Source organism: Rhinolophus hipposideros (genome assembly GCF_964194185.1).
Source record: "Rhinolophus hipposideros genome assembly, chromosome: 3".
NCBI classification, from domain to species: domain Eukaryota; kingdom Metazoa; phylum Chordata; class Mammalia; order Chiroptera; family Rhinolophidae; genus Rhinolophus; species Rhinolophus hipposideros.
Window position 1 is genome coordinate 6,850,589 of NC_138049.1, and position 16,331 is coordinate 6,866,919.

Genomic DNA, 16,331 nt, shown 5'->3' on the forward strand with positions numbered 1-16,331 from the left:
TTGGAGTAGAGATGGAATGTCACTGGTCATTTGCTGGCTCAGGTGATCTTTGCCAACCACAAAATCTGGTGGCCTCAGGGACAATAGCACTGCAGTGTCAGAAACCAAGCCAGGCCTGCCAAGTGAGCCTGAGCAACCTGTAAGGGAATGAGCTTCCTGCCAGCTAGGTAGGGAGGGCCAGTTCACAGCGGTACAGTCCCTGAGGAAGAACATTCTGGAGTCTGGTTTCACTCACCGTTTGCTGTCTCTTTTACTTAGTTATCTACATGGTGAATAAGAGGAGAATGACAGGACCGCAGGGTTTCAAAAATGGGAATTATCTGGGTTTTTTCCCTAGGTGTCTAAATGCACCAATCAGAAGAAAGGACCCCAGATAAAACCAAATGTTTTCATGAAGTGAACTTTAACTTTGCATAGATTATACCCAATTATCCAACAAACAAAAGCAGCTGTGCACAGATTTATTTACTATCTGGCAAGCATATGGTCACCCAGTCACCAGTACCATGGAAAAGGATCAAATGTATAAATATTCCCTGGGTCTGGTTCAAGGCATTTGTTATTTCACAAGTAAAGGAGATGGAAGGAGAAACAGATGCTTTCCCAAAAAGAAAGTGTGAGTTTGGGAGGAATATTTTCGTTACTTACAATCGGCTCAATGGGTATCGTTGGTTCTGAAATCAATTGGAGACAACCTCACCAGTACAAGCTTGCTGAGCCTAAGGTTTTCAACAGAACCTACATTATTTTAGGGTCTGAGCCCAAGGCTCTGGCGTAGATAAAACCACGTGGTTAACTAATACTGGCCAGGAGATTTTGTTGCAGTTTCTGTGAAAAGAGCAGAGAAGAGGAAGCAGCTGACGCAGGATGATATTCCAGGGTCTGCTCTAACTAGCTGAGTAATCTAAGGCCCATCACATACCTCTCTGAGCCTCCATTTCTCGTCTCTGAAATAAAGGGTTTGCACCAGTCGTTCTTATCTGGGACATTTTGTCATAACTCGGGGGACAGGGATATTACTGGCATCTAGTGGGTAGAGACCTGACTGCAACTGGGTTGAGGGACCCTGTTTTCAACTAGATTGGACTAGATTTTCAACCAGGAAACATCCAGCCCACACACCTGACAGTTCTGCAGATAGTGTTTCAATAGCTTCCTTCTGTTCCAGAGCCCTTATTTTTAAATTGTCCCAAATTATTTATCTTGATATAAATAATAATTTTTATATTTTACCAAAAATATGTGGACAATAAGCACTTTTTAATATTTAAAACAACAAGAACAGAATAAAGCTTGCTAAGTCTTTGGGAAGAGCAAATCTTCATAAATGTGTACAATGGCAGCTGGGAATGACTCAAAGTCTTCCAGGGAAAAACATAAACCCCAGCAATAAAATTCATCTTCTGGGAGGCTCTTTTAATAGTTGTTTAAATGATGTTTGCCTAATAAATGATTCATCGAATAGCATCTTTGGTGCTGAAAGAAACGTGAAGCTTGTGAAAATCCTAGACTGTGGGAAGCAGGTCGGCCAGGACTTTCTAATTGTGCTTGTTGGGCCTATCCACAGATTTAAAAAATAAAATACAACTAAAAATGTTTTCCTCACAAAAATGCCCTGTCACATTCATCTTTTCCAATAGACACTTTGTTTAGAAAACATGCATTCTCTTCGCTGACCCCCACCTTTCCCCTAAAGCCTCAGCCAGACGTCCCCCTCTCCTGGAGCTTCCATAGAACCTCGTGATACTTACAGCTTTGAACTACTTGTATTTTATTACAAATGCTATTTCATTGGTCTGTCTGGCCCGCTGGACTCTAAGTTTCCTGAGGAAAAAGACTGTGTCGTGTTATTTCTCATCCTCAGCATCTTGCCACGGCAAACATACAATAGGCACATCCGAAATATTAGTTGACACTGATCAACTAATCTGCAGACAGCAGATCTCACTGATCCTCGCACAAGGAATGCTGTGTGGAATCACTGTTAGATAGAGAACCAAGCTCAGAAGCAAGAAAGGGGTATAACTAGGCACTAGAGTCATACCAGGAAATGGAAATCAGAGGGGTGCCTCTTAAGTTTCAACATGACTTGAGCCCATGGAGTGTCATGAACCCCTTGGCGCTGAGGTTTCATACCCAAGGAAGAGAAGTCATGGATCCAAGCTTGTATGTGATGAGCAGCTGAAACTGAGCTCCCAAAATAAAATTAAGGGTCAGAGATAATCCACCGCAGAAATACAGAAATAAGAGAATCTGAAAAATACTTTAAATGAGTATGTTTTAAAAGTTTGACAGTATAAAGGAAGTATCTGAATGTGTAATGCAAGAACACAAAATTTCGTTAAAGAGAGCAAGGAGATTGAAAAGGCTTCAAATAGAAATTCAGCCATTAATATAAAATGCCATAGACAAGTTCAACTACAGGCTAAACACAGCAGAAGAGAAAATTAATGAGTTGGAGATACATCTGAGAATATAACATAAACTTCATCACAGAGAAATAAAGAGATGGAAAAACATAGACAAATGTTTTTAAAAATGGAGAAAAGGATGAAAAGCATAAACTTATTTATAAAAAGATTCCAGTTGAGAGAATGGGGCATAAATAACATTTGAAGGAAAAACAGATAATTTTCCAGCATACGCACCCTTACCAGACTTCTCCCTTTACATTGATGGAGCTGCTTTCCTCTAATAAACCAGGTAAATTTGATGGCTGATTGCCTTATTACAATCTCAGAGACCTGCAGTCTAAGAGAGAGTTTCCTCCATGCAAATTCTCTTTTCTCTGAGTTCTTTATTTTTTCTGATGAGACCTGAAGACCACACCCCCAAACATAATAGCTTATGTTATCATTTCCTGTGACTGTTTCCCCGTCACATTATTTTGTCTCCCCAACCACCGCTGGTTTCGCTTCTTCACATACAGTAGCTAAAGCTCCTTCTAACAAATGGCTAGCATGAGAGAGAATGAATAGACAAACAGACAAATGGCCAGCACATAAATGAAGACAGAACTCTGACTGTAGCAATCAGTCCAGGAAGCCAAATAAAAAGCCCTGTGGCAATCAACCCAGAATGACCAGAACTTGATTGATAACTGACAGCATCCCTAATTTTTGTCCCTGCTTCCAACTCAGGACCAATCAGAGAAAGTAATACATGCGCCTCTAACCTATCACATGACGCCCCACCTCCAGTCAGCTACTTCCAGCTTCCCCAAGCCAACAACCTCCATCAGGTCACCCCTGGAGCCGCCCCTTTCTTCACTAAGGAGCTCTCCCCTCCTCTGCCCGCCTTTGCAGCTCTGCCAAATGCAAACGATGGAGGCTGACTCCCTTGTTACAGCAAACTCTGAATAAATACCGTAGCTGTTTCTTATTTGGGTAGTTCTTGTTCATTTCCACACTTGCTTTTATCACACATTAATTCTTTCCTCAAAAATTATTTCACCCTCCAAAATTAATATAAAAAAAGGGGTAAAAATCTTTTTTAAACTTCTTGGTTATACACTCTTTTCTTCACTTTGTATTCCTTTCTTGCTTTGCTCTGGGTAAATGGATATAACTTGTCAGTCCTCTCATTTACTTCAGATCCTATGAAAACTATGACCTTAGGCTGCCTGTTCTTTCTATTCCTGCATCAAAGGAACCTAAACTATGATATTTGATCTTGAGGAAATCCCAAATGTAAACAAAACACTTTGATCATTTGCCATCATCTCTCATGTCAACTAGAGGACTGCAAGTTTCTTAGTCTTCTTTCTACTTGAATTTGTCTTTCTTAGGAAAATGAAGAGTTTCTGGAGGAATTGTGTCAGTAATACACTTGGTAATTTTTTCAATTAATTAAGGAGGGTGGTAATCCAAGGAAATGAAGAGGATGTAGGTAGCTGTTGGTCACACAAACCAGCTGGGCTCTGACGTATACTAAAGGGGAAGTTTGAGACACTATAATGATAGATCCAGAGCAGAAGAAGCACCATGAGACTCTTGATCTGGGTATGACATAAATGACTTGGATTTGCCACCGAGCAAATTACTAAGTCCTTAATTTACGATGTTTAAAGGGACACTACAGTTTTAGCTCATTCTCTGACTAGTTTAAAGTGACAGGGCAAGTTATAGCCCGTCCAGGACAAAGTACAGATTCTTATCCACTCCGGTACTTGTTCCATTGTATACACGATCCTCTTAGCAAAAGGCTACAGCCCTTATAACCCTAATTTGGGGGTCAATGAACCACGTATATAACTTTAAAATCCAGTGGAAGTTGGTTTTATTGCCCAAACTTTATAATGAATTATTCTGACACCTGATTTGATTCCCCCACCCCCTCCAAACAGCCATTCACACCATGGGCTGCTAAATTGGTATTTGCATGGTAAATGAGTAGCTGAGTCCTTTGGAGTTTCCTAAGTGATAGGAGTTAAGGTTTAGTTCTGCTGCAAGGTAAAACTGATCCAAAATAACCATGGTTTTAGTTGGCATTGGTTACTGTCTCATGGAACAGCCTGAAGGTACCAGCCCAGAACCTGGCGTAGGCTCTATGTCGTGGAGTCTCAGGGAACTTGTCTCCTTCTAGTTCACAGGTCAGGTATCCCTAACTTTTAATTTCATGGTTCACATTGGAGACAAGGGCACCAGAACACTGCAGGCAGAGAAAGCAAGAGGGGACAAAGAAGAAAGCAGCAAAAGGAATACACAAGTTGTCTTTTAAGAAAGATTTTCAGAAGCTGGCACGTGATGCTTTCCAATTGATCTCATCGGCCAGAATTAGTCACAGGGCCACACTTAGCTGAAAGAGCAGCTGGATGGCCCCGTGCTCATCTAAAAGTTAACGGCTGTATTGCTATCAAAGATGAGAAGGGCACCGAGAGACCACCTGAGGCTCTGTCTCATTGCATAGCGTAGGAGTCCTGTGCTTTCACTTTCATAAATGTTTCTGTAAAGACCTTTTCCTCAAAATCTTTTTTTCATTTACACATTCTTGGCCATTTCAGGTTGTGTTTTAAAACAAAATTGTATCTGAAAGGAAGAGCACCATGGTCATGGAGAGGGCACTGGGCTGGAAATAAGGAGACCCACAGATATGAGGAGCTTTCCAAGGGGGTGGCTTTGTGTTTGAGGTCTTTGGAATTCAGTTTTTTTACTTAGTCAGCCAGCCAGCCAGCCAGCCAGTCAGTCAATAAACATTTACTGAGCTCTGACTATATGGCCTCTGGGTTAGGTGCATGACCTTACATAAAGATACAGCATTTTGTAAAAGTCACTCACTGATTTTGCAATAAAATCATCACATTAGATCTATGAATTTGTAGAATTTTTTTGGAGAGTACAGTGAACATAAGACTGCGAGATTAGCAAGAACACAAAATAGCAAAGTAAAAAAAACACAGAGAAATTTTGAAAATGTTGTGAATAATATTTGGGAAATGCTGGAGTGTAAAAGTGCTTTGAAATAAGCCTTTTACACTTTCAGAATCTACCATTGTGAAACAGTTAGGCAAATGGATTCAGGAAAAGTGTGAGTGCCATCCAAATATTTAAGTTCTTCAACAAATGTCCACAGATCCTATGTTTTTTATTTTTCTTATTCTCAAGGTTTGTTGTGGTTTCATTCAACACTTCCTAATTAGATATGCCATCTCTCCCCAAAACTATTGCGGTCTTGTAACTCTCAACCTAATTCTACAAGATTGGCTACTTCAAATGAATGTGGAATACTCATTTGGACCATTAAGATCACAGACTCCTCCTAGAAGAAGTGCTACACACCTCATTGCTGAATATCACTACGGTCACCTTCGAAGCACTCCCCTTCGAAGCTATGCACTGACACCAGCACCTAGTCCACCCTTCAAAGCAATTTGGGAACTCTTTTTCTGGAATGGCCATTAGAGCTGTTGTCATATTACCCTTGATGTCCTGGCTGTCATCAAAATGTCTTCCTTTCAATATTTCCTTTATCTTCAGGTAAAGAAAGAAGTCATTGGGGGTTAGATCATGTGAGTAGGAGGGTGTTCCAATACAGGTATTTGTTTACTGGCTAAAACCTCCCTCACAGACAGTGTGTGAGCTGGTACACTGTCGTGATGCAAGAGCCTTGAATGGTTGATGAAAAGTTCATGTTGTCTAACTTTATCACGCAGCCTTTTCAGCACTTCCAAACAGTAAATTTGGTTAACTGTTTGTCCAGTTGATACAAATTTGTAATGAATAATCCCTCTGATATCAAAAAAGTTTAGCAACATTGTTACAACGTGTGCATGAATTTAATTGTCAGATCGTGTATGTATTAGAATGGTCCTCCCTCCACACTGTATGAGAAGTTCTTTGCTTAAAATAAAATTCAAACTTATCATCTGGACTGGTTTGGGTACAATGGAAGGAAAACAATCTGCTTTCAGGCATCCTTGTGTCAGGTAGACTGCAACGAACCCGAGGGGCACCATCTGAGGCTGTGTGGTGCCTTTTCGCTGTGTCAGGTTTTTACGGCTAACATCACCCTGCCATAACACGTGGCTGCAGAACCTCCTCTGCTTTGCTGATGGGTTGCCTGCTTCTGCCCTGTCATCCTGATGCCTGGCTTGTCATTGGGTAGTTCTAACAGCCCACCTGAACCACTCCCTGCCCTCCGGTGGGGGGAGCTGAGAAAGTTAGTCTGGGCCCAACTGGCCTCCCTCGGTGCTGACAGAAGATAGTGACAATATTTACTTACACTACAAAGGAACCTGATAAAAGATTAAGAAATACTTCCGGCATTAATCAAAATGACTCATCCGATTACATGGATTAAATGATCAGGCAGCACTGGATGGGACCAGCCTCTTGTCACACTTCTGAACAGGTAAGCACCTACCCCAGGTGCAGTGACTGGTGCACGAGACCAGATCCAAACTGTAAGGCAGCTCCTTCGCCATGTCTCCCACTCTCTGCAGTTTCTCCCCTCCAGTTGGTCAATGCCTGTGGGGCTTTGCTGTCGACACAATCGAGTTTGTCACCCAAGGAGGATGGATTTATGGCCGCCATGCTGTGGCTTTTGCTCCTGTGCCAGTGTGTCGATAGAAAAGTATAGAATGACAAGGTAAATCAAGTGCTGTAAATGATCTGCAGTCTCACCTTTTCCTTATCTGATCGTTTTTGTAAATCATTCACTGTGGATTTCCACATCATTTCTCCTTGGCAAGTGACACTCTTCTTGCCTCTCACCTGGTGCCTTCTTGCTCACAGCATGGAGACCTGGTGTCTCAAAATGGAGCGTATCAGTGAGTTAAATCCAGAGTGTGGGTGTTCGTAAAATTTCTTAGTTAGAGGCACTCAGGAGTACTTCTGGGTCCCTGGAAGTGGAGGCAGGTTTTATGACCTCAGTCACTTTTTAATTCACGCACCCCCATGGCACTTCTGCTGAATGACAGGAAACAGGGGAAGTTCAGGGAACCCTTCCCTCAGGGTCTGACTTATCCTTAACTGGCTGGTGCACAGAAAGTCCCTAACGTGCTCTGATGCTCAGTGAACTCATCTGTGAAACAGGAGCACTATATCTACCCCCACGGGGACGTTCTATGGATCATGGAGAAACAGCTCCTCAAAGGTGGCCTGCAGCACAGCACAAGCTTAACAGATGTGAGCTTCCTTCTTTCCTCCCCTACTCCCATCATGCTCTCTGCCCCAGGCAGTGGCACTCTGCCTGTCCTCCTCTGGATTTGGCCATTGATGCCTGGCCAAATCAGAGTCAGAGAAGAGTCTGAATGGTGGAGGTCATGGTGCTAAGACCAAAGCCACAGATGGTCATGTTTAACTCCTACAAGGAACCTGCCTCAGTCTCCCCAAGTCAGCCATGGTGATGCTACTAAGTCTTCAACATGTGATAGATGTTACCCTGGAGAGGAAGGAGCCTTATTCTGGTAGTTCTAGAGGGGAGAATCAGGCCAGTAGATAGAGATTACACAGGAGCAGGCACTAGAGTTATATAAAATGGAATTTTTCCACTAATTAGAAATGTCAGGAAGTAAAGCTGGCAGCCTCCGAGGTTGGGTGGCCATGTGTTGAAGATCTCGTTTCAGGATGCATACATTTGACAAAGGTTAGGCTAGGTGACAGCGGGTCCCTGCTGATTGTTCCCAACTGGGAAATAACATCCACGGTGCTAGCACACTTGTTCAGATGACTTAATCATGCGGCAGACTGTTTGCAGTGTTTGCAGACAAATACTTTTAAAGCAATGTTACATCTTGTGGATTTCTGGGGTTCTTTTCAGATTATTGTACGAGATAATGATAATTTGAGGCTAACAAGAAACTGACCAAAAAACTTAAAAGAAAAGAGATGTCCATTAGAATCATTGAAAAGCTCCAACTTCATTTGTGACAACATGGATGGATCTTGAGAGTATAATGCTAAGTGAAATAAGTCAGACAGACAAAGCAGAGAACCCTATGATTTCACTGATATGTGGTATATAAACCAAAAAGAACAAGACAAACAAATGAGAAAGAAAAACTCATAGACACAGACAATAATTTAGTGATTACCAGAGGGTAAGGGGGTGGGGGGTGGGTGATGAGGGTAAAGGGGATCAAATATATGGTGATGGAAGGAGAACTGACTCTGGGTGGTGAACACACAATGGGATTTATAGACGATGTAATACAGAATTGTACACCTGAAATCTATGTAAATTTACTAACAATTGTCACCCCAATAAATTTAATAAAAAAAAATAAGAAAAGAAAAGCTCCAACTTATTCCTGGGATTCTAGAGGAAACAGGCTTTTGTTGGGGCTTTTTCTGTCTGCACCACTGGTATTTCTGGCTTGTCACTTCCCCGGCACTGAGCCTGGGTTCTGTGAGGCAGGAAGAAAACCCCCACTATGTCACTCTTTGGGGTTCCTGACCAGTTTGTCTTCTCTCCACTGTTCAGTTGTCTTATGATTATTTTATATACAGTATCCAGAGTGTTGTAGTCCATGGGAAGAATAAGGAAAAGTACATCTACCCCATTTTCTGGAAGCAGAGTTACTTGACATTGTCTTACCTTTTTGCTGGTTGGGATTATTTATCTTCCCTCTATTTTATTAATGATTTTTCATTTTCATTTGGAAAATATCCCTGCATCTAGAGAGCTCCTGGAGTTTCAGGAGCCTCTGGGACAACTTAAGCATACCAACATTTGCATTTAGGAGAAGAGAGAGCAAGGAATTGAAAATATACCTGAAGAAATAATGACAGAAAACTTTCTTAACCTGGTAAAGGAAATAGATATACAAGCCCAGGAAGTGCAGAGAGTCCCAAACAAGATGAACCCAAATGGGCCCACACCAAGACACATCATAATTAAAATGCCAAAGGTTTAAAACAAAGAGAGAATCTTAGAAACAGCAAGAGAAAAGCAGTTAGTAAACTACAAGGGAAATCCCATAAGACTATCAGCTGATTTCTCAACAGAAACTTTGCAGGCCAGAAGGGATTGGCACAAAATATTCAACATGATGAAAAGTAAGGACCTACAACCAAGATTACTCTACTCAGCAAAGCTATCATTTAGAATCAAAGGACAGATTAAAAAGCTTCCCAGTCAAGGAAAACTAAGCAGTTCGTCACCACCAGACCAGTATTACAGGGAACCTTAGAGGAACTTCTTTAAGATGAAAAAAAATTAAAAATATGAATAAAATGGCAATAACTACATACCTATCAACAATTACTTTCAATATAAATAGATTAAATGCTCCAATCAAAAGATAGGAAAGATGAATAAGAAAACAAGACCCTTACATATGCTGCCTACAAGAGATTCACTTCAAATCGAAAGACACACAGACTGAAAGTAAAGAAATGGAAAAAGATATTTCATGAAAATGGAAACAAACAAACAAAAAACGTGGGGTAGCAATACTTATATCAAACAAAATAGACTTTAAAACAAAGATTATAACAAGAGACAAAGAAGGACCCAGTAAATCCCACTTCTGCATGTTTATCCAAACAAATCCAAAATGCTACTTAGAGGGGACATGTGCACCCACATGTTCATTAAAGCATTATTTACAATAGCCAAGATATTAAGGCAACCTGGGTGTCCCTGAATGGATGAATGGATAAAGAAGGGGTGGTACATATACACAATAGAACATTACTCAGCTGTGAAAAAAAGAAAAACAAAATCTTGCCATCTGCCACAACACGGATGGACCTAGAGGGTGTTTTGCTGAGTGTAATAAGTCAGATAGCAAAAGACAAATGTCATATTATTTCACTTATAAGGGGAATCTAAAGAACAAAATAAATAAACAAATAAAACAGAAACAAACTCATAGTTACAGAGAACATTTTGATGGTTGCCAGATGGGAAGGGGTTGGGGATAGGTCAAAAAGGGAAGGGATTAAAAAGTACAAATTTGTTGTTACACAGTAGTCATAGGGATGTAAGGTATAGTACAAAGAATATAGTCAATAATATTGTATGTATGGTGTCAGATGGGTACTAGGTGTATTGGGATGACAGATGGGAAGGGAATTTAGGGCAGGGTAAAAATGGTGAAGGAATTAAGAAATACAAATTGTAGCTACAAAATAGTCATGGAGATGTAAAGTATAGGGAATATAATAAATAATATGGTAATAACTATGTATTGTGCCAGGTGGGTACTAGTCGGGGGATTCATTTCCTAGGTTGTATTGATGTTTGACCACTGTGCTTATATCTGAAACTAATAAAAAATAATATTGAATGTCAACTCTAATGGAAAAATTAAAAAGGAGGTGAAAGATAAAGAAGAATAAGAGGTTCAAATTTCCAGATATAAAACAAATGGGTCTTGGGGATGTAATATACAGCACAGAAATATAGTCAATAATATTGTGATAACGTAGTACAGTATCAAAGGGTTGCAGGACTTATCATGGTGATCACTTCTTTAGCATAGGGAATATAATCAATAATGTGGTAACAACTCTGTAGAGTGCAAGGAGGGTACTGTTGAATAACTATGATGTATGCCTGAAACTAATATAATATTGTATGTTAGCTATATTTTAATAAAAATCTTTAAAAAGGAGAGAGCTCCTTAGCAAAGAACTGCAAAGCATCCCCAAATTCATGGCCACACCCATGAGTACCATGTGTGGCCATCATTATGGCCTCCTGTCTCTGTAAATCCTTTCTGTTATCCAAGATGGCTACAGAATGCACCCCAGTTTTCCAGGAGTCTGGCATTTCCAGCCTGTGAGGGTTTGTTACCTCAGAACCTGAGATCCCTGTTCACTGCAGCCTACCCTTGGCCTTTAGGCCAGCACAGCAGGTCCTAAAATATTGTTTTGTTCAACGTTGTTTCATCATCACTTTGATGAGATGCATAGGAACTTAACTCTGATTTATATCAATTAGCTTATGGTAAAATTGGCTTCATTATATGTCATTTCACTTAAACCTATCGAGGACATTAAGTGAGGACTCCCCGTAGAACCAAAAATGTAATCCAGTTCTCATTCATTTTGTTTTCTCCTATTGCATAGTCAGTGGGTATAACTGCATGAATGAGCTTTGTAACTCAAACTTTTGTGCCAGAAATGCACCCCTAAACTCTTGGTTCTATAGTCTGAACCCACTCACTTAGCAGGCACAGGCAGAAGTCCTCCCATCCTGCCACCGCTGAGTAGAGCACCTCTATGAGCCAGGCAAAAGTGCAGCAGGGGCTGGTGGGTCCTGATGGGTACCCTGCTTCTCGTTTTTTTAAGAAAGCAAGAAGCTGCAGCTGCCAGAGGAAAAAGGACTCCACATGTCAGTACTCTTCAACCCAGGCTATTATACCCAATGACTAATCAACAGAAGAAAAAGAAGAAAGAAAAGTGGATTAAATTTCTGGTATTTTAATGTGCAGATCTATCAACAGGCTACCTCCCTTGTGTGGCATTTTCCCACCACAGTCAGGACCCCTTTGCCGATGAGGAAGATGGTTTGCCTGTTTCTCTTGCATTTGCATGTACCCAACACCCTCCTAAAGAGGCACTCTGACCCCAGAAAGAAATATCTAGGACAAAAAGACAGCAGAATGAGAACACTCCTGCCTGCACCACTTATACTTGACCTATATGCATAGAGAACATTTTCCCTCACAAATGGATCAAGGGAAGGACATTTCAGGGTTGAAAGGTAAGGACTGGCATTCTTTAAAAAGTAGAATTAGAGAGATCCAAGATGGCAGAGTAGATGAACACTGCCTGCTTCCTTCTGTGAACACGTTAAAATTACAACTAAGCTATAGAACAATTAACCTGGAAAACCATCTGAAGAGTAGCTGAACAGAAGTTTTATAACCAACAATATAAAGAAGAAGTCACATCGAGACTGGTAAGAGGGCCAGAGATGCGAAACAGTCTGGCCCCAAACCTCTGTGTGGTGGTTGAGAATCAGGAGGTATACCTCAGCTATGGAGGTTCCCCCCAGAGGGCTGAGGGACCCATCCCCACACCAGCCTCCCCAGCCCAGAGCACTGGTGCTGGAAAGAAGAGCTCCCACAACATCTGGCTGTGAAAAATAGTGGGGATTCTGACCATCCGGTTGGGACAGAAGGCGGCGGGAAAACCACACATCCTCTTAAAAAGCCCTGGCACAGTCTCACTCACTTGCAGGTACTCACCCTTGGCTCCCGAGGAGGGACGATGTCTTGGGGGTGTCAGAAGCGTGCGGGGGACACACTGGTGTGTGTGGTTTCAGCTCAAGGGGCGGAGGACAGTCACCGTTTTCCCTGTGTGGGGTCCCATGAAGCCAACAGGCAGCAGGTGGGTGCCATCTTTTCTGTGTTGAGCCCTCCCCCTACGCTTACGCCAAAATCTGAATCTGATTGACCTGATGAGCTCTGCTGAGACTGCGCCCCACCCAATTCCCCCAACGCCAGAGGCACTTTCTCCAAGAGCAGCCAGCCCCACCCACATTGCACTCTTTCTTGGAAAACTATCAGAGGACTGGCAGCAACTGGCGTCCGTGCGCTCTGAGACTTTTGCTGAGTAGCTCCAGTCTCATCACTGGCACCAAACCAGAATCTACCAAGATCACAACTCTTCTCACTCTAGTGACTCCCTGAGACCCTGCCTCACTCATCTGCATACCACATGAGGCTTTATCACTGGCTAAACCTTAAGGGAGCTGGTAGGTGGCAGCAGGCCTCAGGCTGTCCTGGCTTTTTGCAAAGCTCCCCCTGGCCCAGTATTGGTGGCAGACATCCTTGGTTCACAGCGTGACCTCTCCCATGTGCCTCCAGATCAGCACAGGCAGCAAACAACCTCGGATCACTTTGTAGCCCCTACCAGGTAGTCCTGGTCGGTCACAAGAAGTGGGTGACCTGGGCCTGCACCAGATCCCCTCCCAAGAGGCCCCAGAACCAATATACTTGGAGGTTGGCTTCAGACCATAGCAGAGCATGGCTCAATTAGCTCCACAAGGGTCATACAAAACGAGTAGTCTCAATTGGCACCAGAACCCACCGGAGTGAATCCCACTCAGTGGGGTAAGCTCTCCACACAGCAGCCCCTAAATTGTTGACGTGGCCAAACCCCATAGCCTATCAGCCTGAGAGTCAATCTCACCCACCGATATGCCAATAGCAATCAAGGCTCAACTACAACAGTCTGGGAAGATGCCCATGGTCATGATGGCAGAAATTGCTTTTAGTTTTAAAAAGTTGATGGATCAGTGCAAGAACCAGGAGCTTGAGACTCCTGAAGGAATTGCCACACCCCCAGGGTATGGTCCGCTTCTAGCTTTATATCTGCTCCATAATGACATGAACAATGCAGAACATCTTTGGAAAAGAATACCACCTACTATAACATCTGCAAATTGTGCTTGGGGGAATTTTGTCAGTAAAACAGTAAATCTGGAAGAGAGATTTCCCTGGAATCTATATGGCCATCAAAGCTCATCAATGGTCTGAGACCGTCCAGCCAACCATGGAAGTGCTTAGAGATACAGGAAGGAGGTGAGCCTGTGCCCTGGCCTCTCAAGCTTATACCTCAATCATCACCAATAATTTCTCAGCTTTTATCGGGTTCCCTGTAGAAGAGTCTGTGAAAGTTATATTAGAACAAGGATGGCAAGCTGACTCTACCACAGAATGGTTATGCCCAAAAGCCAGTTGCAGGGGCTCTGGATGTTTCCTTTCACAGGTTTATTCCTTTATCAGAGCCTGTCACAGTTCCACCAATCCCCAAGTAACAGCAGTTAGCCAGACTGACTGATTATTTCCTCAAAAAATTGCCTTACCTTTCTGAGTCCAAGACCCACCTTCAGTGTCCTGTATACTGACAAATAGAGAAATGTCAAATTCTTATTTTCAGTTTATTGGATGGATTAAGCACCTCAGCATTCCTTACTGAGTATGTGATAAAATACATATGTAACATAAGTACATTATATATGTTTTGTCCTTAAACCTCATGCTGAATAGTTGTTGAAAGAATCCTCATTTTGTAATTGACGATTTGGATGGAGCCCATCAGTATTACGCAGTCAGCTTGTATTTCCTCATGACTCATGAATGTGGCCCTCCTGCTCCAAGTAGCACCTCAACTGTCAGCTGTCTTTCTTGCCCTGGCACACAGCACACACTCCAAACCCCTACCACTGATGGATAATTGTGGTGATTCATTTGGGGTGTGAGGGGGCTGTCCCCAGGGGCAGTATCTGAATAGTGGGGCATTCTGACTCACCTTCTTTGGAGAATATTCTCTTTTCTCCTCACCTCCTGAGAGTACTAATACAGGATGCTGAAATACAGCTGAGCGGCAAAACAATCATTTCCTTGGTAAACAAGTTTGTTAACTTTAGACTTTTTTCTGATGGTGTGAGTACATCCATTGCTGGCGGTGAAGGGCTTGCCATGAAAATACCACTTATTTAGGACGTTCATGAGGAGTATTAAGTTGTAATATTTCCTTTCAGAAGAAAGGAACATACATATGGAATGCATTATATTGGGAAAGAAGCTACTAAGCTAAGTGATAAAGTTTGTACAGCTGTCCTGCAGCCTGTTGGTTGCTTCTATTTAGCCCTCAGTACAAGTTCTGCCTTTTGGAGAAATACTGAATAAGTCTTTCATTTCTTGTGGGATAGCGCTCTGAATATTTGAAGTTGTTTATTGTATCTTCAGGTTAAAACATCCCCTAGTTCATTTATTTTGCATTTGTTCAACAAATATTTAATTGAATTCTTAAAAAACAAAATGAGGATAGTTTAAGAGACCTCTGGGACAATGTCAAGTGCAACAGCATTCATATCATAGGGATACCAGAAGGAGAAGAGAGAAAGCAAGGGATTGAGAAACTATTGGAAGAAATAATGACTGAAAACTTCCCTAACCTGGTGAAGGAAATAGACGTACAAACCCAGAAAGTGCAGAAAGTCCCAAACAGGATGAACCCAAACAGGCCCACACCAAGACACATCATAATTAAAATGCCAAAGGTGAAAAGCAGAGACAATTTTAAAAGCAGCAAGAGAAAGGCAACTAGTGACTTATAAGGGAGCTCCCAGAAGATTGTCAGCTGATTTCTCAACAGAAACTTTGCAGGCCAGAAGGGATTGCATGAAACATTCAATGTGATGAAAAGCAAGGACCCACAACAAGATTACTGTGCCCCGCAAGGCTGTCATTTAAAATCAAAGGACAGATAAAGAGTTTCCCAGATAAGAAAAACTTAAAGGCATTCATCACCACCAAACCAGTATTACAGGAATGTTAGAGGGACTTCTTTAAGACAAAAAGAAAGAAAGAAACAGAAAAGGATAAAAAGTACAAATAATAAAACGGCAATAACTACAGATCTATCAACAACTCTGAATGTAAATGGATTAAATGCTTCAATAAAAAGACTTAGGAGGGCTGAATGGAAAAGAAAACAAAACCCTTACATATGCTGCCTACAAGAAACTCACTTCAGATTGAAAGACACACACAGATGGAAAGTAAAGAGTTGGAAAAAGATATTTCATGAAAATGGAAACAAACAAACAAAAAGCTGGGCTCACAATACTTATACTAGACAAAGTAGACTTTAAACAAAGGCTATAACAAGAGACAGACTCAGTAATCCCACTGCTGGGAGGTTGTCTGAAGAAACCCAAACTCTACTTTGAGAGGACGTGCGCATCCATATGTCCACTGCAGTATTGTTTACAACAGCCAAGATGTGGAGGCAGCCTGGGTGTCTGTCGATGGAAGAATGGATAAAGAGCAGGTGGTACATTCATACATGGAATATTGTTCAGCCATAGAAGGGAATGGGTCCTTGCCATGTGTGGCAGCATGGATGGACCTGGAGGGTATTGTGCTG

General features: G+C 41.9%; 1 pseudogene across 1 annotated transcript; it reads left to right on the plus strand.

Moving 5' to 3' along the window:
- Positions 1-13,594: 13,594 nt before the first annotated feature.
- LOC308490975 (COP9 signalosome complex subunit 8-like) lies at positions 13,595-14,304 on the plus strand (annotated as a pseudogene). Its single transcript has one exon. The product of its transcript is annotated as a COP9 signalosome complex subunit 8-like (transcript).
- Positions 14,305-16,331: the final 2,027 nt, after the last annotated feature.